The sequence below is a fragment of the Rhinoderma darwinii genome, chromosome 9 (genome assembly GCF_050947455.1).
Source record: "Rhinoderma darwinii isolate aRhiDar2 chromosome 9, aRhiDar2.hap1, whole genome shotgun sequence".
NCBI lineage: Eukaryota > Metazoa > Chordata > Amphibia > Anura > Rhinodermatidae > Rhinoderma > Rhinoderma darwinii.
In genome coordinates, this window is record NC_134695.1 from 25447809 (window position 1) to 25471339 (window position 23531).

Genomic DNA, 23531 nt, shown 5'->3' on the forward strand with positions numbered 1-23531 from the left:
TTTTTAGATCCTTCTGATCAGGGACCTGGATCTGCTCCTTTCTGCCAGTTGTACTGCCCGTCATTATGTATTGCAGATTGGCATACACCGCCTCCTTTACAAATCCCTACAGGTGCCTATTATCAGAACTGGTCCCTTTACATGTATGAGCATACTGGTAACAGAGATGAATCTCCACAATACAGGCGCAATCCCCATTTGAGCACTTGGGGTGATTTTTGGCTTGGAAATGAATAACTTTTGCTCTGACAGTAATGGGGTATAATTGGAACTGTGTAATGGCCTTGGTTACGTTTTTGGCTCTCTGGATGTGACTGGAGCTTGGTGCCCCATTGTATGCAATTCTGAATGAATTAAACCGGCAGCAGGTCATTTTGTCTGCACATAGGTCTGACTCTTTAACAATGCTGCTTTCTATTTTGTTATATTCCCCTTCCTCCTGGTCACTGCGAGTTTACATTCTTAGTGCCAAGCGTACATCATAAAACCCCCGCCGGCTTATGTTTTTATTACTGCAGGTGTCACGCTTTCCGAGAGCAGTTTTTATCAGGAAGATTTAGCTGCATAAGTTAGCAATAACCTGACTCAAAAGTGATTTTTTTCTCATATGAAACCACAGTGGCTGCGATTTTGTGCCGCGATAAGGAAAACGATGCATCCGCTGCTGACATAGCAAGAAACATGATGTGGCTATTAACTGGGCTTAATATATTGGTGAACGTGCAAATGAAAGGTATAGTCTTGTTCAGGATTCACCTAACCCGGCCTTAGTTATTGCAGTAACGTGTGGGATGTTATGTCTGATACAGTGGCATGGATGAGTACTCAGACATTATAATGATTTGCCTACTGATCAACCTGATCATCATCCTCTTATCCATTTTCCGGTGTAATTACGGGCTTTCCTGAGCAGTAAGCTTTTCCACTGGTTAGTGTTTTCTGTGTTCTCTGCTTGGGCAGTCTGCCATCTGCCTGAGGGGTGAACATGAAGGCACACGGCACGCATGTAAAGTACCATCTAGCCAGTGCCCTACTGCGGCCTTCATAATTCACTTCTCGCTCCCCGTTGCCCAGGTCTGCAGCTTCCTAGCGAGGAACGAAAAGCCAAAATTTACATATTTTAGAAAAGTGCTTACCCAGCAAGTCACCCTTTCTTGTACAGCGGGTGCTCTGTATAAAGCCTAATAATATCAGGATGTGCTTATTTTTCCTAAATGATTAGTCACTGGTGACTGGTAATAAATCTTTTTTTCTAACGTTACTGTGAATGTACATTTACCGGACCGTAAAATATATATATATATATAAACCTTGAGCCTTTGTTTAGAGCAATACATGCTGTTCCATTTTCTCGTATATCTATCCCTTACCTTTACTTTAAAGAGGTTATCTCTCTAAAACTTCCCCTTTCTATATGCCCTGCCAGAGCCCCCCCCCCCATATGAGTCAGCATTAAGAGCCGTGAAGTATCAGTGGCTCCCGCTTTGGCATACCTGGACTATTAGTGTATTACATGACTGGCCACCATGTAATATTACATGTTGGCTGGCTGCAACTTCTCCCAGGGATTTCAGAAGCCGGGAATCGTGATGATCAGTTGATTGATTGTCCTACTTCTTTAGAAAAAGGATAGTCTTCGTGAGACGACACCTTTTAATATTCTCTTTATTAGATTCCTATAGCATAGAAGATCTATTATAGTTTTATCTTTTTAACGTATATAGTGAAATAAACATACAAATGTTCATATTTTGGAAACGTAAGCTTCATAACTGCATCAAATTACTCACTATTTTCATGATGTCGTCATGCTGTCAGATCATGAAAAGACTGAAAACATGTAAACCAGAAGGTCTCTATTGACAAAAAGCAGGGATCTTGAAAATGAAGAGGAATTATTAAGATTTTTATTTACATAAAGCCCGGATGCCTCTGGATGCCTCTTTTAAATGAACACGAAACCTATAACTTAATGATAAATGTGAACAGAAGAAAACCGTGAAGTGTTTATCGGTCTTCATGTTTTTTTTTTAAGCTAAAAAAACCCAGTCTTGTAGAATTCGTCCAGAGAACACAGGTATTTATTCTTACTCCTCCTTTCATTTTTATCTGGCTGAAGGAGTTGAAACTTTGCTAAGAGTACACGACTTATATCATAATTAGTCTCCTGTTGTAGACAAACCAGTGGGGGAAGGTTCCTTCTGCAGCCAGTTAGTGTCAGTCGAATTATACTCTCACTCCCAAACTAACATCGGGTGCAAGGAGACGCTCCTGCATGCTGGGTGGTGCACCCCTCTAACATCCAGTTGTCAATTTATTCAGACATTTTTTGGGGAAATAACAAAGGATAATGCAGAGTTCTAAGGAAATATGTTCCAGCATTGTTATAACATGGGAAATACAATTATTTACTTTAACAGACCTGTCCAGAGCGGTGAAAGGTCATCTAGAACTTCTAGTCAGAGACAGGTCTGATCTGGTATTGCAAGAATGAGGAAAGAAAATCTCTGATCTCCTGGGACACATAGAAAAATGTATTAGTTGTTTTTCTCGCAGTTTAACAATAGACAGAATAGGATAAAAGGAGAGGATATTACGGGAAGAATTTTTTTTGTATATCTTCTAGTGTTCTTTTATTGTTACACCTGCTGATCATTAACAAATTCCTATATAGAGATGAGCTTCCTCTGTGAGGGTTGGTGCTGGGAACTTTTTTTTTAGTCTAGTTTATACAATGCCTCTAGTTTACTAGGATTGCTCTCACTGGTCCTTTTTTTTTTTTTTTTTTTGCCTGTGACTTATTCCGAAAACCATATTTGAAGTTTGTGCTTGGAGTATCTGGCCCTTGCCCAAGATTTGGTTTGCTTGTATTCCGGTATGTTGGCCAAACTACTTCTACTCTGTGTTTAAACGGTAGACTGACTGTTTAAAATGAAGCTTCCCATTTTCCATCCGACTAACTATCAAAGCGATTTTTATGGATGTAAGATTTCCTATGCTCAAGAAATATTACTGCCCACTGGAGCACCCACACAATATTTGTTTTCTACTTGTCTGTTTTGTTGTGCTGTGCAGACTACTATTCGCATCTTCTCAATATCACTGGAGTTTGGAGTAACAATGACTGAATGACATATCTGTAGTAATGCTGGAGACTAGATAGGCAGGATTACAGAACTGGAAATTAGTGGAAAGAGCATATACTGACACAGTATTGGAGAGGAGATGTTCATGTATCCGTTGTTTAACAACATTAATCCAGCGCTTTCTATTCTAATATTCCTCTTGTTTATTCACATGTATGCGTTTGCAATGACTGAGAGCGTTGTGTTGCTCAGTATGCGTAAATGTGAGATTTCTATGTATCTGATGTCTGTGTGACTTTTTAATGACTTAAATGTGAATAAACAAGTGGAATTTTAAAAATAGAAGCACTGGATTCATCTTGTTACACCTCTGTTTCTGCTATACTGGACTACTAGCCGGCTTTCCATGCGTCCCATCTGCCTTCAAATCTGTGCATCTTGTTGGGTCTTAAAATGGCGATGGAGGGGTAAGCTGATCTCTGTACATATTTTTCATGTACAGTATAGGCATAGCAGTTCTTTTTTTTATTTTTTAAATCCAGTAGTTTTTATTAATATTTTCAAGAAAAAACACAAATACACGTGTACAGACAATAAAATGGTGGGTTAGTATCTAACCAGTTTACAGCAAGCAGCTTACGCGTTTTATATATCTTCTGAGCAGTTCATTTCAAAGGAGCAGACAGAGGTAAGTCGTCAACATAGCCCAGTATACCCACTAAAGGAGTACGAGGGAATGTAACCAACACCAGTGTATGTAAAAGGCTAAATACACGTTTCCAATAAGATTGAACAGCTGAGCACCCCCACATCAAGTTCGCATGTTCATCAGAGCACCTCGGAGAGGTAGCATACCATCCGCTGCAATAGTACTGGAGTACGGTACACCCTATGGACCAGAAACCGCTAGGGATCGCAGCTAAAATATTACGCCACATTTCACTAATATTGTCACCCACATCTTATGACCACCTTTCCCTTAATCGATCGAGTGGTGAGGTAATCAAATATCCAAGAATTTGACTATACAAGAAGGAGATGAGTCCACTTGTGGAACCAATGTTTTACAAGTGCATTTAAGATGACCGAGGAATGCAGTTCCAGCGTAGGGACCTGGGCTCCCAGAGAACGTCTTCATTTCAAATACTGATCGAAGCATGAATTAGGTAATACACTCGTCCTGTAGTTAATGTTTTAAGGATGGAATCACGGTAAAGGTGCTTCACAAATCTAACACCATGGCTCTCCCATTGGTCAAAGCCCTGTAATTTATGAATTTCCGACAAACGGGCATTATTCCACAGTGGTGTTATTTAGTGATCTCAGTAATACCTTGCAAGTACCCACATTTCCACCATACCTTATGCATGAGTGTGGCTGCAGGCGTTGAGTTAGTTCAAAGTCTAAATTTATGCGATTCTAACAGAGAAAATAGGGGCCCCTCACCCAGTAAATGAACCAGCAATTTACCATTGGAATCCCCCGGTTGGCTCTCTTCCCATCCCTTAAAATGCTGTAGCTGTGAGGCTCAGAAGTTTGCCCTTGGATTAGGGACATGCTAATTTACCTTAATCGGTCAGGAGTTGTAACGTTTCCAGTTTAATTCTGGGTATTCTGCCTCCCCAGATGAACCCCCGAAACACTTGATCTAGTCTTTGAAAGAACGAGTTCGCTATCCATACCAGTGAATTGTGTACAATATACAACAATTGGGGCATAAGTATCCTCTTAATTAGATTAACCTTTCCTACCATTCCCAAGGGTAGTTTACGCCATGCCTCAGTCTTCATTTTGTATTTACCAAGTAAAGCTAAGAGATGCAAAGGGATAAAATCCATGACCCTGCGAGGAATCTGTACTCCCAGATAGCGAAATTGCATAGCCACTTGTTCCATTGCCACTTCTACCAGTAAGAGAGTCACTAGTGGGTCTATAGGAAGGAACATCGATTTGTCCCTCTTATTGGAAAAACCGGAGTATTGTCCAAATTCAGTAATAAGTCTAACAGCACAGGACAGCGGAGATCCTGTATCACCCAAAAACATATGTATGTATTTTTTGATACATAGTATTTGTGGTCATGTATCACACTTGTCAATATCCATATGCTTCTTGCCCTGACAGACACCTTGGTATTACACTGTATCATTCAGTTTTAAACTGTTTGTTTAAATATATGTAATAATAAAGTATATTTTGTATTTTTGGTTATACTTATACTATTTCCTTCCCTTTTTCATTATGTTTCACTTTGACTCACATTATAGGTGAAGGATATAGTCTTTTCTGGATGTACATATAGGTTGTTGTACCACCCAAAAACCGTAGCATATCATCAGCGTATTACTCCACTTTCCCTTTGAATGTACCATACTTCAACCCCACCAATCCAGATCTCAACTTTGTCGCCAATGGTTCCACCGCTATATAGAAAAGAAGAGGAGATAGTGGGCAACCCTGCCGTGTGCCCCTTCCCAGCACTATCTGGTCAGACACCATACTATTAACCCCCAAACGAGCAGTCAGATCTTTATACATAAGTTGATCCAGCCAATAAACCGCGGTCCGAATCCCATCCTGTACAGGACCGCCCACAAAAAATGCATTCCACGCTGTCAAAACGCTTTAGCTAGGTCTAATAGGAAAACAGCTTGAGTACTGGGATTATATGGGACAGCCTAGAGATTAAGATACAGGCGGCGTATGTTAATAGCCGTGGACTTGGATGGCATAATAACTACTTGATCAGGATGAACCACTGATTCTCTAACTTTTCCTAAATGGATTGCCAAATTCTTTGCCAGTATTTTCACATCCGTGGGGAACAATGATATGGGATGGTACGCATCTGGAGATTCCGAATTTTTATCAGGTTTTAATAGAACTATAATCAAAGCTTCCGTCATGAAAGCTGGTAACATCCCTCCTTCCTCAGCCGCCTGTAATGTATTCAATAATTTAGGCAGCAAAATTTCTCTATGTTTTATAAATTTCCACTGAAGCTGGTCTGTACACGGCACTTTCTCATTTGCCATCTGATGCGCTGCCAACTTTATCTCCTTCAACGTGATAGGGGAATCTAAGCTAGCACATTGACAAGATATAAGTCATGGAAGGGAAATATCCCACAAATAGTTTCCCAAGGCCTCCTCAGAAGCTTGAAAACGAGAGGAATACAAAGAGAGATGGTAGGAATGGAAGATCCTCAAAATATCCTGAGAGTCCGTTACCAGATTGCCACTGTCATCTCGCAACCCTGTTATAAATTGTGAACCCCTCTGCCCTCTAGCCATCGTCGCCAACAGATGACCAGTACGTTCTCCCTCCTCATAGTATCTTTGCTTCATGAACATACGCTTACATTCCGCACAATGTTTATCATGAGCAGTAAGAGCTTCTTGAGCCTCCTTGAGTCGATGCTCTGCAACGAGTCAATCGCACTGGAGAATGAACTAATAATGTACGCTGTTAATAACTTACCCCAGATAAATATGGTAGTATATTAGGGGAACCCAGACAGAGATCTATATGTGATAAAGTATGGTGTGATGCGGAGTAAAAAGAGTATTGGTGTAAAGTAGGAGCGTGTATCCGTCAGAGATCCACCAATCCAACTTCCTGCAAATAGTTCTCAACTCTCGTGTTCCCAGTATGGGGAGTTCTATCGGAGGGGGGAAATCTGTCCAGCAGGGGATTAATGTAGTTGATAAAATCTCCAGGTACTCCAGGGGCGTGGTCTAAGAACTCTACAGGTTTTTTAAGTACTGTATATGAAAAAGGAGGTGGTAAATACAATGCTTTGAATACACACACACGCAACTCCATATAATTTACAAGGAAGACACACATATCTGCCATCTATATCTATAGCTGACCTAATGCACTCAAACGGCAAACTCTGATGTACCAGTATACTTACTCGAGAGTAGGAGGTAAAAGTAGAATGGTATGCCTGGCCTATCCAAGCTCTATTAAAATAATGAACAGATTCTGCCATAAGGTGCATTTTCTGAAGACAAATAAGAACCAGCTAATGCTCTCAGAGGGATAGAAAAATGGTGCATCATTTTGTGGCATCATTTAAACCCCGAAAGTTCCACGTCAGAAAATTTCGCCTAGAGCTACAGCTCGCCACTTAGCCGGTTATAGCATGCCATAAGCAATATTCAGTTGGCGCATACGCTCCCCTTATCTTACAGGAACGTTGCTCTTTTCCGTTGAACCTCAGCAGAGTAATCCGGGAAAATAGATACCTTGACAGCATCTATAGTCAGGTCTGGATGATCTGTAGCTTTACAGAGGATGCTGTAACGATCTTTATAATGAAGGAGCTTGATCAGCACTGGCCTGGGTGGGGCTCCTGGCAGGAGAGGGCACGTAGGGGCTCTCTGAGCCCATTCAATTGCAAACACGAAAGACAAATTATCAATGACCATTTTAGCTCTCAGCCACCTTTCAAAGAACGCATCAGGATTGTTACTTTCCACCTTTTCTGGCACTCCAACTAGTCGAACATTATTGCGCCTAGACCAGTTTTCCAGGTCGTCCTCTTTAGCTCGCAGTTAAACAATCACTTGCTCCTGTCTATGCAAATCAGTGTTTAGTGGTACAACTTTATCCTCCAAGTCTGAAACTCTACCTTCCACAGCAGTGGTTCTTTCCATCACTTTTTGGGTATCATGTCGAAGGATGGTGATAGCTGATCAAAGACTACTCACTTGCAATTGTAAATCATCAATATCTCCATTACCCTGTTTTACTGCAAAAAGAACATCTTGCAGGGTAGGTTCTGGTTCGGCGTCAGATAAGTTAGCAGTCACAATTAGTGTCACCACAGCAGAAGACGCAGTAAGGGGTACATAAGAAATGTCAGTCCTGAACTGTCAGTACTTGTAAAGCCACAGCGTCCTGAATACCAGACCCATCAGGGTTACCTGCCACCCATTCCACAGCCTGAGAGAAATGCACATATTGGTCTAAACGAGCATCTTGTGGCTCTTTGTACTTCACTCCTTGCACCCCTCTATTTTTGTGTGTCATACTGGCTGGCTGTGGACACAGGAGACCACCTGCTCCTTAAACTGTGCAGCTGGGATTGCCGGGTTCTGGGTCCCTGAGAATGTCGGGGCAGCATACACTTAACACCCTCCGCGTCAACAAGCAGTGAAGTCCGGGATACACAGGAGGAGTAAGGTAATATCCAGGCAGGCAATCGTGCAGTCTATCCTCAGTCTCCAGAACAAGTGTTTCAGAGTCTCCGTCCTGCAGCGTGGTAAGCAAGATGTCACCTAAGTATACTCAGCCTGTCTCACAGAAAAGTTAAATGCTGGAGGCAAGACCTCAAGTCGGCCTCTACAATCTACCCTCTGGTCTTCCCCAGACTTAGTGATCCTTTAGTGTCTTTTAAGGCAGATTTGGAGCAGGATGGCTTAGGATAGAGCAGGATCGTCGGCGGGAGCTCCGTACTGCGCGTCTTCTTACATCTCCGGCTAGGCCACGCCCCATGCATAGCAATTCTAGTCATTGTTTAAATACATTGAAGCTGCAACTTATTTAAATTTTGTTACATGATAGAATTCTGCAGCATTTTACTCTATTCTGTCAAAAATGGACTGAAACTGATGGAATAGAAGTAACAGATTTTTAGATTTGTACATTTTGATCAAAACTTCAAGCACTCTAGTTTATGTACTGAGAACACAGTGGTGGTGTGTTTATCAGAACTAGTGCAGTGAAAGAGGTGCCCAAGGCAAACAGTCAGGTTGATTCTTTAATTTTCCAAAAGGGCTTTGAAAAAGATTGCTGGAACCTGACTGCTCGCTATGGGAAACATCTCTTGCACTCATTTTAAAATCTCTCCAATGTCTCATAGCCAAGCTTCACTTCTGCATGTACATCTCCATAATGTGTGTTCCCTCCATTTAGAATGGGTCAATACGACCCGATTTAGACTATTTCGGGAAGGTTGATGTTGAAAAAAAATATTTAAGCACTTCACAATGGGGAATATTTCTTAGAGCATGCCTGTTCTTTGGAAGGCACAATGACTGACACAAAGGATCTAATAGTCTGTTGCTTTTAACTTAACCGTAATGATAAGTTTGTCCTAATGATCAGTCAAATGGGAAAAAAATAAACGTTACTTCCTCTTTTGGTGACTTGAGGAGAAGACCGCTACTTTATGTTTTGTATTACTGCCTCCCTGGCCAATAAATGTAGCAGAAATGCTATGACACTTACAAGCGCTTATGCATCTCATGAAGTCTAAATAGTCAATCCAGTTTAAAACGCTAGCAACAGCTATGAACTTAATTCATATGTTTTATATTCTAGCTATTATATAGAATTGAATCTCCTATTAATTGCATTGACATCCCCTGGAAAATTCACTGTTTAAATCTCTGTCTCCTCTCATTGTGCTTGCATACTATTCCAAGGATTGCCAGTTTATAAGATTTCAGTGTCATAGTTTGTAAGGCCAAAAAAAGACACAAGTCCATCCACTTCAGCCTATTGTTCTGCAATGTTGATTTAGAGGTAGGCAATTTTCCTCACTTTAGGGATTCCTTCCCGACTTCAATATGGCAATCAGAATAATTCCCTGCATCAATGACCTATCTACAGCAATCTAGTAAACATAACTTGTAATATTATTACACCCAAGAAAGGCATCCAGGCCTCTTTTGAACTCTTTCCGTGAATTCACCATAACAACTTCCTCAGACAGAGAGTTCCATAGTCTCTCACTGCTCTTACAGTAAAGAATCCACTTCTATGTTTGTGTAGAAACCTGCTTTCCACTAGATGTAGAGGATATCCACTTGTTATAGTTTCAGTCTGGAGTATAAATAGATCATGATAGAGATCTCTGTATTGACTTTTGCTATTTTTATTTATCGTTTATTAGGTCACCCCTCTGCTATCTTATTTCTAAACTAAATAACTCTAATTTTGATAATCTTTCTGGGTCCTGCTCAACTCTACTATCTGTCTTTCTTCAGCACTGGTGCCTAGAACTGTACACAGTATTCCATGTGTGATCTTACTAGAGATTTATAAAGTTGTAGAACTATATATGCCCCTTTTGATGCACCCCATGATCTTATTTTCCTTGGCAACAGCCCCCTGACGTTGGTTGCTACAGTTAGTGTCCCTCCGGTTATACTCTCCCGCCTGAAGTAACATCGGGCATTGAGAGACGCTTCTACACACTGCTGCCGTGACGCACCGGTCCGAATTGAACCCATGCATGATACACTCCGCATGTCGTGTGGTTGCCATGCCCAATGTTCGACAAGATGGGAGAGTATGACTGGAGGGACACTTTAACTGTCAGCTAAAAATCCTAAGTCTTTTTCCATATGAGTTTGCCCAATATTTTCCTTTTTAGTATGTAATAATGACATGTATTTTCCCTTCCCTTACATTTGTCAGTGTTAAACCTCACTTGCCATTTCTCAACCCAGGCGGTCCTGCACTAGTTCGGAAAGGTAATTATCTTTCGTTTTGGACAGAAAGATACACAGGTTTCAGTTTCCGAAATTTATATCTTGGTGATTATATAGCCTGTGGGCCTAATGAAGGCCCCCAGGTCTGCCATCTTTGTACTCTTTTTGAAGCCCTGCCTCCGGCTCTCAGAATCAAGATCACATGTACCCCAAAATTGTATCGGTGAAAACTAAAGCTCGCCCCACAAAATTTAAGCTCTCTCACCGCTAAATTGATGGAAAAATAAAATAGTTATGGCTCTCAGAATATGGCGACGCAAAACATTTTAGCAAATAGTTTTATTTTTTTAAAAGTTGTAAAACATAAAACAAAACATGTAAATATTGTATTGCCGTTATCATATCAACCTGTAGAACAAGTTGAATATTGTTTTTCCCCACTATTGGACGCCGTAATAACAAAATATGGCATAATCGCTGTTTTTTGCCCAAATCACCCCACAAATAATTGTATTTCAGCTTCCCAGTACATTATGCAGTACAATACATGGTGCCATGAAAAACTACAACTTGTACCGCAAAAAACAAGCCCTCATATGGCTATATCGACAACCAAATAAAAACGTTATGGCTTTTGGAAGGCAGGGAGGAAAAAACTAAAATAAAAAACCTCAAATTCGCCATGTCCGTAAGGGGTTAAAAGCTTTTTAAATGTAACACTATAATTTCCCAAAATATACCACGTCCCCTTGGATAAAGAGTCAAACTGCCCCCAACGTTGCAGTAAACAGACTGTTCTCCTAGGCAGTAGCAGATAGTAGACTACTTTTCCCATAATAAAACAGGTAAATATTTATCTATATTCTCCAAAGCAAGAAAGACTAAACATGCAGCTCGGGAACAAAAACATATAATTATTTCAGACAATGCTAGCATGGATATATTAGCTTAAAGCAACATGACTTCTTAATCACAAAATGCATTCTTTATGCTACAAGATGGATGCCAGATATATAAGATGGTGTCTACACAAAATGGAATCATTAAAACCCATTTTAATCACTTTTACAGCTATAGACAGGACTTACATATAGGCAAACCCCTACCCCTTCCCTCTTATTACGATCCTTTCTGAACAGACTGTTACTCCGTAAGTTAGCCGCCCAGTCATAGCGATCGCCCTCCAATGTCTCCATTATCCCCACTATGTCATACTTTTTCTCTGACATTAATCCAGTTTCTCTAGAAGGAAAAAAATGGGTACACAACGGCGCAGACGCGTTTGTGTCAGAGAAAAAAGTCTGTCAAGGTGGTGCTCCCCTGGTGATGTTGTTGTGCTAGGGGCACGACATCCCTGTAGATGTGGTCTTTAAAATGTGGAAATCCAGGGAACTGCAAGCCACTGATCCCTTCCAGTGTAGTTCTTTAGTTGGTTGCTAGTGTTACATAGCCAGAATAGACACTAGGTAATTTGGAATAAAAAGTTCTTTATTTATGATACAAGCGACGCGTTTCGGAGCCATACCGGCTCCTATCTCCGGCAATACCACAGAGATAGGGAAATGTGGGAAGGGTACAAACATTTTATACTGGAAAATCCGGGGAATAAGACAGTGATCTAAGGTCAGAGGTCAACTGTCAAAGCATGTTGCATAAACAAGGCAGATGTAGAAAGTCAGTAGATGACCGATGTAGAAGTGCAACATTTGGTTTGTCAGAAATATCATAATAATGTATTTGTTAGTATGGCTGGGAGATTGTTCTAATGTTCGTCCTGGGTTCAATTTCAGATATCGGCGGAGTGCCACTTCTCGATGATCGCACAGTCTGCTTAAATGGGCGTGCTATCTAGTAAGGTCAAGGTGGATGGTGTCGAAGCAAGCAGCCCTTGGGTGGGAGTGAAGGTTATGTGGGGGGTTTAATAGAGATCGGGGATGCGGGGATTCTGTCAGCAGCTCCAAACCTCCTCTATGAGTGCCGATGCACGGCAGTCATTGGCTGGAGTTGAGGCGTCCTTGACAATCAAGGTTGTCTAATAGTAAGGTAGTGGGGACATAGCAACACTGCGGATGCCACAGTGGATGTCCGTGTATAGTCGATGGCAGGACGGGGTGTAATTGGGCTGTTTGACAATATATCAAAGTGCCTGAATCCTACTTTGTGTGGGTCCTGTTGGACATGGGGTACATGACAGTGACATGCTGCCTTTACAGCTGTAGCTGTGTATGGAAAACCTTGTTTATGAACATGTACTGTGTACTTTTGGAAATAATAGTATGCATAGAAGCACGATCAACGAAACATTAAGACATGAGGGAGAAACTTGAATGAGCTTTAACATTCAGAATAAGATGCAGGATAAAATGTGTCATAAAAAATGCATATAAGAACAAAATATGTAAAAGACAATGGATATATATAATAATAAAACATTAAATAATAAATCATGCAGAGATGATGAACAAATGAATAGCAACGGCAATGTCCGGGACAATGAATATGAGTTCAATAGATGAAAATAGTTTTGTACAGTATGGGACTATATTATGATATCAGCGTCATACACGTCTCTCCATTCATTTAGTCAGCGCATAGTGATCCTTTTAGATCGCTATGTGCTGTCTTATACTAACACATTAACGATACTGAAGTGTTTAGACAGTGAATAGACATTCCATGGGATGTCTATTCACAATCCCTGCACTTCGTTAATGTTTCTGTGGTAGTTACAGCAGAGCAAGCGTAACGAAGTGCAGAGATTGTGAATAGACATCCCGTGGAATGTCTATTCACTGTCTTAACACTTCAGCATTGTTAATGTGTAAGTATAAGACCGCACATAAGGATCTAACAGGATCCCTATGCGCTGACTAAATGAATGGAGAGAAGTGCATGACGCTGATTGGTCACTGATTGGTCAGCGTCATACACTCCTCTGTACAACGCCCACTTGGTCAATAGTAAAACACGCCCAGTTGTCTATTGAGAAACTCATTAGCATAAATCTAAAATCGCTAATAAAGTGGTGAAAATAGATCGTTTTTTTTAAAATAAAAAGCACTTCTGTCACCTACATTATAGCGCCCATCTTCTTATGTAGGAGATAGGCCACTTATAATGTGGTGACAGGGTCTCTTTAAGGTCATGTGCATAGAAAGATGTGTAAATATGTGATTTTATTTGGTCAATGGTCCGCTGATTGAAACTGATATTGATCTCTATGTATGTATTGTCCATTTAGTCTGCTGTATAAATGCTAAGATCAGCAAGCAAAACTTAGAATTTGAAACTTCAAGCAAATTTACTAGCTCTTGTGAAAAAGGTGAACTGGGAACGGTCATCATTAAACCTTAAAAATTGGCGCATAAATTGGTAGCTGTGTTCACCATATGCACAAACTATTTTGCGACATTTCCGGTCCACTATAGTGGGTAGCAGTCATTAGTACTATCCTATTTGTCATATCTTAATACATCATTCATCATTCTTAGGCATATTTCACACAATGTCTAGAAGATATTCTTGTTCAGGAGACAAACGTGGTTTAGAACCCCTTTATTGTATAGAGTTTCATTCTGTTGCGTTTGCGTCAGCCATTCATTAACAGCAGTTTTGTCATGTTTCTAGATTTTATATGGTCTTTTTCTTGCAATGGGTTTGTTTATACCTCTGCAGTGGATTAATATTTAAGGTGACAGTTGTCTGAAGCTTCACCTAGCCAATTGCGCACAGTGTCATGCACATTAATGAGGTCAGGTCTTTTTGCTTTATCTTAACTTTGTGCCTTTTTAGAAGCGACAATAAGACAACAACTGCCATCAGATTATTTTACCATCCTCTCTGGAGTAATACTAGCTCAATTTGACTTTCCATATGCTGCTTTTTCACCTGAACTCTTGATTTCACAATTTTACTGGCCAGGAAATATTGTCGGTTTGGTAAGGAGACAGGTGCTTTGTCAATGCATATTGTATATATTTCTTAATATTGGAAATTGCAATTGACTGTTTGAGCAGCACCTGAATACGAAGTCAAACTCATGTAACCTATTTCATGGAAAGCTGAGATGATAAAGTGTCCGCACTTATACCTGGTAGCAGTGCGGTCACGTGAGGTATTCCCGCGTGTGTGTGCGCGCGGGATTACCTCAGATTTTTTTCCGGCGGCAATGAAGCAAGACACTCTGTGACAGCGTCGGTCTCTGTGGAAAATTCTACACAGAGAATACCAAGAAAGCGTAATACAGCTCCTTCTTCATTCTCCTCTGAGGAAGTGCTTGTTTTAAAGAAAAAAAAATAAAGAGTTATTCCCCACTGTTTCCTCTGACTAACCAGGAGTCTCAGAGGTCCAGCTGTAGGAGGAAAGACCCTTTTGAGGGAAGTTGCAGACACACCAATTACGGGCATTTTTAGGAGGGTTAACAGACAGTGCATCCCCTTCCGAATACTCTGCGCGGTTGAGCAACACATGGGGGAAATTCCTGCGAGGCGTGTGCTTCACATGATTGGTATTTCCCTCACCTCACTCGGACGTGGACTGAGAGTCGGATATTGTCACCAGGTCTGCTGCATCGTCTGATAGGGGTAGACAGCGTGATAATCAGATGACCCGTGTGGGTTTAGCGGGCAAGACACCCCCTACGAAGTTATTTTCACGAAGATGGGCCATAGCAGAATCATCTGAAGTAAGAGATTTTGCTTGTTAAAGAGGATGATTGGTTCTTAGAAATTGTATTAACTTCCCTGATATCCAGGCATTAATTGCACCTGAGATTGATCCAATGTCTATTTTGCGCGCTTCTAGTTCCACAGAACAAACTCTGAGGTACATACAGTTTAAGGTTGCAGACACAGTTAGACCTTTTGCTTTTTTGTCTTATAGTCCGAAAAATACGGTAATCTAATAAAATGGAATAGGTGCTTCTTTGCTTTTGAGGCCTTTGTTTCAGTCCGTTAGTACACTAGGGCCACATGTGGGATATTTCTAAAAACTGCAGAATCTGGGCAATAAATATTGAGTTGCGTTTTTCTGGTACAGAAAAAATTGATTAAATATGAATTTTTGCAAAAAAAAAAAAAATGTATGAATTTCAGCCCTACTTTGCTTTAATTCTTGTGAAACGCGTAAAAGGTTAAGAAACTTTCTAAATGCTGTTTTGAATATTTTGAGGGGTGCCGTTTTTAAAATGGGGTGACTTATGAGGGCTTGTATTGTATGGGCTCCTCAATCCACTTCACAACTGAACTGGTCCCTGTAAAAATAGCCTATTGAAAGTTGTGAGTCCTAGAGCAATAAAAGCATGTTCAATAAAAGATGCCAATCTAAGGTAGACCTATGGGAAATGTTAATTAGCAACTATTTTGTGTGGTATTACTATCGGTTTTCTTAGCAGATACATTCAAATTTAGAAAAATGCTAGTTTTTTTGAAATTTTTCGTAAAATTTGGGTATTTTTCACAATTAAATGCTGAACGTATCGACCAAATTTTACCACTAAGTTAAAGTACAATGTGTCACGATAAAACAGTCTCAGAATTGCTTGGATAGGTAAAAGCATTCCAAAGTTATTACCGCATAAATTGAAACGTGAGATTTAGAAAGTAAAGCCCTGTTGGGAATTTCAAATGTGGCTGTAGCGGGACGGGGGTTAATACCTGTAGATAAATGCCGTCTGGGCCATGGGATTTATCAACATTTAATTTGCTCAGACGCAGCTGTACTTCCTCCTGTGTTAAGCAGGTAATATTGGGTGGGAAACCTTTATTACTCTTCCCCTGAATATCCGGTACCAGCAGCTCATCAGTGAACACAGAGGAAAAGTACGTGTTTAATATCTCAGCACTGCCTTTGTCCTCTACAATTATATTCCCATGCTCATCTTTAAGAGAGCCAATATTATCAGTTTTGTTCTTTTCGACATTAATATATTTTTAAAAAATGTTGGGATCCATTTTGATATCATTAGCGATTTTGTTTTTCTGTAGATAACTTTGCTGACTTGGTTTAATTTTTACATTTCCTATTGAGATCTGTGTAAGTCTGGAATGTTCTGCTGTGCCCTCAGCCTTCAATGTTTTGAATGCTTTTTGTTTTTGTCTTTTATTATATTCAGTAATTCCTTTTTCATCCATATTGGTCTCCTTTTATTCCTAGACATTTTGTTACCAGTGGGTATAAACTTACTACACGATTCATGTAATATATTTTTAAAAGCTCCCCATTTATATTCAGTATCCCTTCTTACCATTACATGATCTCAGTCAACACCACTAAGTGCTTCCTTCGTACTGGTTTATTGAAAATTATATTAAAATGTACCATATTGTGGTCACTATTACCCAAGTTCTCCCGGACCTCCACATCTGATATTGTGTCTGGGCTATTAGATAAGACCAGATCCAGCACATTATCCCCTCTGGTTTATCAACCAACTGAGCGAAATAATTGTCTGGAATGGTGTATAAAGACTTCCAGCTTTTAGCACATCCGGCGGCCTCTATGTCCCAATTAATGTCAAGATAATAAAATCCCCCATTATAAAGACCCCATTATTATTTGCTGCCTTTTCTATTTGTTGCAGCATTTCATCCCCAGCCTGTTCCGCTATGTTCGGTGGCTTATAACAAACTCCAATTAGTAGTTTATGGATAAATATTAATGGAACGAATAATAACGGTAAAGACTCCACACTGTCACAGCCTCCTCCCAATGTCTTCATTCAGGACTGGTCTTAGTTTGGATTTTACAAACAGACAAACCCCTCCCCCTTTTTTTTATCCCATTTAAATACGGTGTAGCACTCCACATTTGTTACCCAGTCATGGCTCTCATCGAGCCAGGTTTCTGTTATGCCCACTACATCATAATCCATGTCGGTCATTAGAATCTCTTTTACTTGCAAGACTTCTTGTGTTCGCCAGCATACATTAGATCTTACCGACCCCTTTATTATTATTAGGTCTATAATTATTCCTATTCACCTCCCTACTTGGCTTGCTAACCCCAGACTCACACTAAAACCCCACTCCCTATGTACTCTATATAACCTAGATGCTAGAAAGACTAGGGAGTATGCAAAAATAGAAACGTACTTTTTTGAGTTACATAATAAAAGACAATAGATAAAATAAGGAATCCATGAACCAACAGATAAAAAGGACAATAAGCAACAGATAAACAAAGAGTACAAAATTGTACCACTGATACGTCTTCCAATAAGTTTTGCTATAGACTGAAGTGAAGAGACCATATATGCATATAACGATGTGCTACATGAGCACAAAGGGTACAAATAGTAATGAAATATATTTTAAGTCCATATGAACGTGAAGGAAAGCAATTGTACACAAAAATACTAAGGCAAGTCAAAGGGATATATCATACCCATGATAGATGCAGGTAGAAACATAACAACGTCCGCCCCAACGCGCGTTTCGGCGATAATGCCTTTGTCTATATTTATTCCTATTCACCTCCCTACTCGGCTTGCTAACCCCAGACCCCACTAAAATTCCATTAACCTTGCTCCCACTCCCTATGTATTCTATTTAAGCCCGCTTGAGTATCCCCACCCTCCCTTCCGCAATATCCTAGGTTAAAAGCTCCTCCAGCCGTCTAATCATTCTTTCCCCTGCACAGCTGCACCCTCCCCATTTCAATGCAGCCTGTCCCTACCATAGAGCCTGTAGCCGACAGAGAAGTCAGCACAGTTCTCCATGAACCCAAACCCTTCCTTCCTGCACCAGTTTTTAAGCCACGTATTTAACTCCCTAATCTCCTGCTATCTTTCTAATGACGCTCGTGGCACTGGTAGTATTTCTGAAAACACTACCTTGGAGGTCCTGGACTTTAGCTTCTCTCCTAGTTCCCTAAAATAATTTTTAAGGATCTTCCAGCTCCCACTGACTTTGTCATTGTTACCGATGTGTACCATGACCGCTCGGTCTTCCCCAGCCCCACCCAGCAATCTGTCTATTCGATCTGCAATATGCCGAACCCAAGCACCCGGCAGACAACACACTAATTAGAATTCACAGTCTCGGCGACAGATGACCCTATCTTTCCGCCTAAAAATAGAATCCCCACCAGCATCTGTCTGACCTTTGCTGCCCTCCTACTCCCATCCTTCCTACAGCAGTCCCTGCTGTGGTGATGCTGTCCCTGAACTTGCATCCCTAATATCAGCCAAACAGGCATATTTACTAGGTTGTTCCAGTTTAGGACTAGCCTCCCTGTCACTTTTTCCCCTACCATTTCCTCTAACTGTTACCCATCTACTAAACTGAGGATCCTGAGCTTGCCCGCCTCCACCCACCACCTCCTCGCTGGCTTCGGCAAGTGCTTGCTCAGTGAGCTCTAAACTCCTCTCCAGGTTTGTAATGCTCCTAAGGGCTCATTCAGACGAGTGTAAAACTCGTCCATGTGCTGTGCGTGAAAATCACGCACAGCACACTGACCCTTTGATTTCAATGGGGCCATTCACACATGCAGCAGTGTGCTGTGTGTGATTTATGCATCAATTCAATTGAAAATAATATTAAAAAAAGATGTGCTTTGCGAGTGCGTGAATAACGTACGCCCCTCACAAAGCACACTGTTGCATAACGGACCAGATTCACGTGCTTTTTTCACACACGTGAATCTGATACGCTCGTGTGAATGTCGCCTAACTGTTGCAAGCTGCATATTTGGATCCAATACTTAGGCTCCTGGTAGCATTGTCTATGGAGCACATTTTTAAATGGGGAAACACAGTATAGTAACAATTAAAATACTTATTAATTATAATATTTTAGTACAGAATACACAACAATGCACACAGAAAATTTAACAAACCTTATTTTTCTATGTCCTTTTGTTAAACTATGCACTTATCTATAAAATCGCACTGTACTGCACACTCGCTCCACTTAGCAAAACCTCGCTTGCAGTCTCTTAACTTTCAGCACAGCCAGCAAACAAGGCCCAGGTGCAGCAATTTAAACATAATTTTTTTTTTTACCCATTGAAAAATAACTTCATCTCACCACATGCATTCAAAATAATAATGCAAACAAAACAGCAATGCAAATAAAAGTACAATATTCCCAAATACAGTTATCAGAGGGTATGGCCCTTTGTTTATCTATGCACTTATCGGCAAAATCACACTTTACTGCACACTCGCTCCACCCAGCAAAACCACGGTTGCAGTCGCTTAACTTGCAGCACAGCCCCATTATTGTCAATTTAAAAATTGGAATTATATCTTAAATAAAACAAAGCATTTAATTATACCCCTAGATGAATACTTTCGGCTCTGTCACTTTAGAAAGTCTGCAAACAAATTGAGCCTGGAATTCATCGAACGAGGGCCAAAAAGCTACAAGGCTTCAGTTTTATGCTCTGCCATAATTCCGGCTAATAATACATGGTCAACATAATCCCTATACCCCTAAATGAATACTTTCAAGATCAAATTTTAAAAATGGGGTCACTTCTGGTGGTGTTACATTGTTCTGCCAGCTTAAATCCACTAAGTGTGGAGTGAGGCCTATAAGTCATTCAAGCTATATCCTGAAAACTACAGGGTATTCCTTTGCTTTAAGGCCCCACCATGTTGGCAAAGATCAGATTATGGCCTAAGGTGGGGTAATTTTGAACAAGAGAAACCGCAAACTAAACATTGGGGTACATTTCCTTAGTTTCGTGTACTGGATACAAAGAAAAATGGACTATAAAGGACACATTTGTGAGGAAGAAAAAAATCTCAATTTTATTTTTACACCGGCTACAAAATGGGGTCACTTCTCTGGGGTTTCCATTGTACTGGTACATCAGGGCCTCTGCAAATGTGACCTGGCACCCAAAAAACATCTGTGCAAAATCCAAAAGCAAAATGGTGGTTATTCTTTTTGGAGCCTATTTGTGTTCCCAGGCAACAGATTATGGTCACATGTTGGTATTGCCGTACCCAGAAGAACATGCTAAAATACTATGGAGTGTGTATCTCCAGTGTCATAAGCTGGGCACAACATATTGGGCACTGAAACGGCCTAGTCGTGAAAAAAATGTTCAATTTTTTTTTAATGTTTGCATCAAATTCCTGTGGGGTTCAAATGATCACTACACCTCTAGATATATGCCTTGAGGGGTGTAGCTTCCGAAATGGGGGTTAACTTATTAGGGGTTTCCACTGTACGGTACCTCAGGGGCTCTACAAACACAACATGGCGCCCGAGAAATATTCCAGCAAAATCTGTGCTGAAATGTTGCTCCATCCATTCTGTGCCCCTTTGTTTGCCCATACAGCAGTTTACGACCACATATGGAGTATTGCCATGTTAAGGAGAAATTGTGTAAAAAATTATAGTGTGCTTTTTCTATTATTACCCTTTGTATAAATAGAAAATGTTGAAAAAATGCATTTCTTCATTTTCACAGCCCAATGTTTATAACTTCTATGACACACCTGTGGAGTCCAAATGCTCACTACACCCTTAGATAAATTCCTTATGGGTTGTAGTTTCTGAAATGGGGTCACTTTTGGTGGGTTTTCACGGAAAAACATTAAAAAAGTATATGTTTAACATGAAATAAAACTTCAGAGATGATTCCCACAGTGTAAAAAGCAGACACCAGGCAGCAAAAAAATTATGTAATCTACACAATAAGCCAAATAGATCCCAGTAAGCAACAATGTCAATGGGGAACAACCCCAATCTATCACCACCTTGAAGGAGTCAAACATGTACATAGAAAAAATATAACAGACAGACTTATTTAAAAGGAAAAAAATACATAAATAATGCTGAGCAATGGTAATGCACAGAAACACCTTACCCATGATGGGATGAGATGGCTGCCTGGCGTCCCTCCCCGACGCGCGTTTCGGCTGGAAGCCTTCGTCTGGGTGTGGCGCCAGTGAGTCAGAGATGTGTATTTAAATATGGTCGCACCAATGGGATGGCCCTTACTTTCCAGATACAGGTGAGTAAAATAAATGCAGCAGGTGTAAGACTGCTCACCCGAGCGCTTCTGCCACTTTCTTTTAGTGATCGGTGGTGGTTTTAGTGCTCGGAGCCTCACCGATCAAAACTTCTGACATGTCACTTTGACATGTCAGAAGTTTTTGGAAAGTTTAGTTACCCTTTAAAGCTATAGGTCCGTACTCCTAGTAGCAAAAACTGCACACAAAATGTTGTGCTGTTGGGTTAATAAGAGCATTAAAAGAATATAGTGCGCTGACCGGTATGAGTCCGCTGTGTTCATGAGGGGAGCGCCCCTGCCTCCACCAGTTAGTCACCGCAGATCGGTGCGAGGAAGAGCTCTTCTCATGAATACGCCAGACTCATACCTAGGAGTCTGCTGTATTCTTTCAGCGCTCCTATTAGCCAAACAGCACAACATTTTCTTTTGTACTGTTTTGGCTACTAGTAATAAGGACCTGTAGCTACAAGGGAACATATTAAGCTGACAGATCTGTGGCACTGATGATGCAATAGATGTTGTCAGGATCGAGTATATTCACGTTCTGCAGTAATGTACATAACATTTGCCCAGGTTTTAATTGAATGTTATATTTAATGGATTCTAACTGATTTAATACTTATACTGTTTTTCCTCTGCCGAACTTAGGCTTCTTTCACACTACCGTTAGTATACGTTTACCTCTCTTCCGTCACACGAAGAGAGGACCGAAAAATTAAACGGAAAGCAACGATTCCGTTAGTATTACAATTGTTTTCAATGGTAATTCTTTTGTTTCTGTTGCTTTTCACTTGTCTCCGTTCGCTAGGTTTCCGTTTTCTTTTACAGAAACAAAAGTTCTGCAGACTTTTGCTAACGTAAAAAAAAAAACGGAAACCTAGCGAACAGAGACAAACGGAAAGCAACGGAAACAAAAGAATTGAAATTAATGGTAATTCTAACAGAACCGTGGCTTTACGTTTAATCTTTCGATCCTCTCTCCCACTGACGGAAGAGAGGTAAACGTATATTACTTTAGTGTGAACGTAGCCTAAATGTTAAACTTTTGCTACATTGTAGTTGTTAGCCTGGGCATATTGCCAGATCTGGCAATTACAGACATGTGACCTTTTCATTTTTGGGTATGGATAGCCGAACTCAGACAGCTGAACTCAGACAGCCGGCAACACAGGTCATAAAAGTCTATCCCTCCGTGAGAGAAATAGATCAATGGGAATGAGCACTCTTTGTCCCTTATGACTATATATTACTTTCTGGGGAAAAAAAAGAAGTAATTTTAATCTCTGATATAGGATAAGAATATTCCGGAAAGCAGACCATTTTATCCTTTCTTGTAGATTAGCACTTTACGTATGAAATGTAAAGGGGTTTAATTGCATGAAAAAAATGATAATAATGACAAATACAATAAACATGAGCTTACTGAGTGACAGACTGGTACAGGAGGAAGGGCCCTGCCCGAGAGCGTTTACAATTTATTAGGAAAGAGACAGACGGTGAGGGTAGAAGCTGCTTATATAGTTGTGTAGTGGAGACAGGATTTTTGCAGGTTGTAAACTTTTCTAAGGACGTGGGTTTTTTAGATTGCTTTTAGGACTTTTGAATGGTGGGAGAGAATTTCATGTGCTGGGTCAGCAAGTTCCAGAGTATGAGAAATCTTGAAGGGGAGGATATAAGGAGCAGACTAGAGGACGGCAGAGAAAGGTGTGCAATGACCAGAGATTGCTTTTGGGATGGTATTGGGAGATTAGGGCAGGGATGTATGGAGCGGACAGATTGTGGACTTCCTTGTATGTCATTGTCAGTTTGATTTTCTGGGCGATGGGCAGCCAGTGAGGGGACTGGCAGAGATAAGAAGCGCTAGAAAACTAAGGGAGAGGTGGATTAACCGGAGGCAGAGTTGATAGATTTAGGGTTGCAAGAGTGTTATAGGGGATGCCACATGGGAGGATGTTGTAGTAGTCTAGAAAGGATTTTATGTGGGTATGTACACGCTCTTTAGTTGATTTCAGGCTGAGGAAAGAGCAGA

The 23531-nt window shown here is 40.6% G+C and overlaps 1 protein-coding gene across 2 annotated transcripts in view; it reads left to right on the top strand.

Annotated features, from left to right (window-relative positions):
• The window catches only part of PC (pyruvate carboxylase), a 417282-nt gene that overhangs the window by 120506 nt on the left and 273245 nt on the right, over positions 1–23531 (top strand). The window lies entirely within an intron of this gene.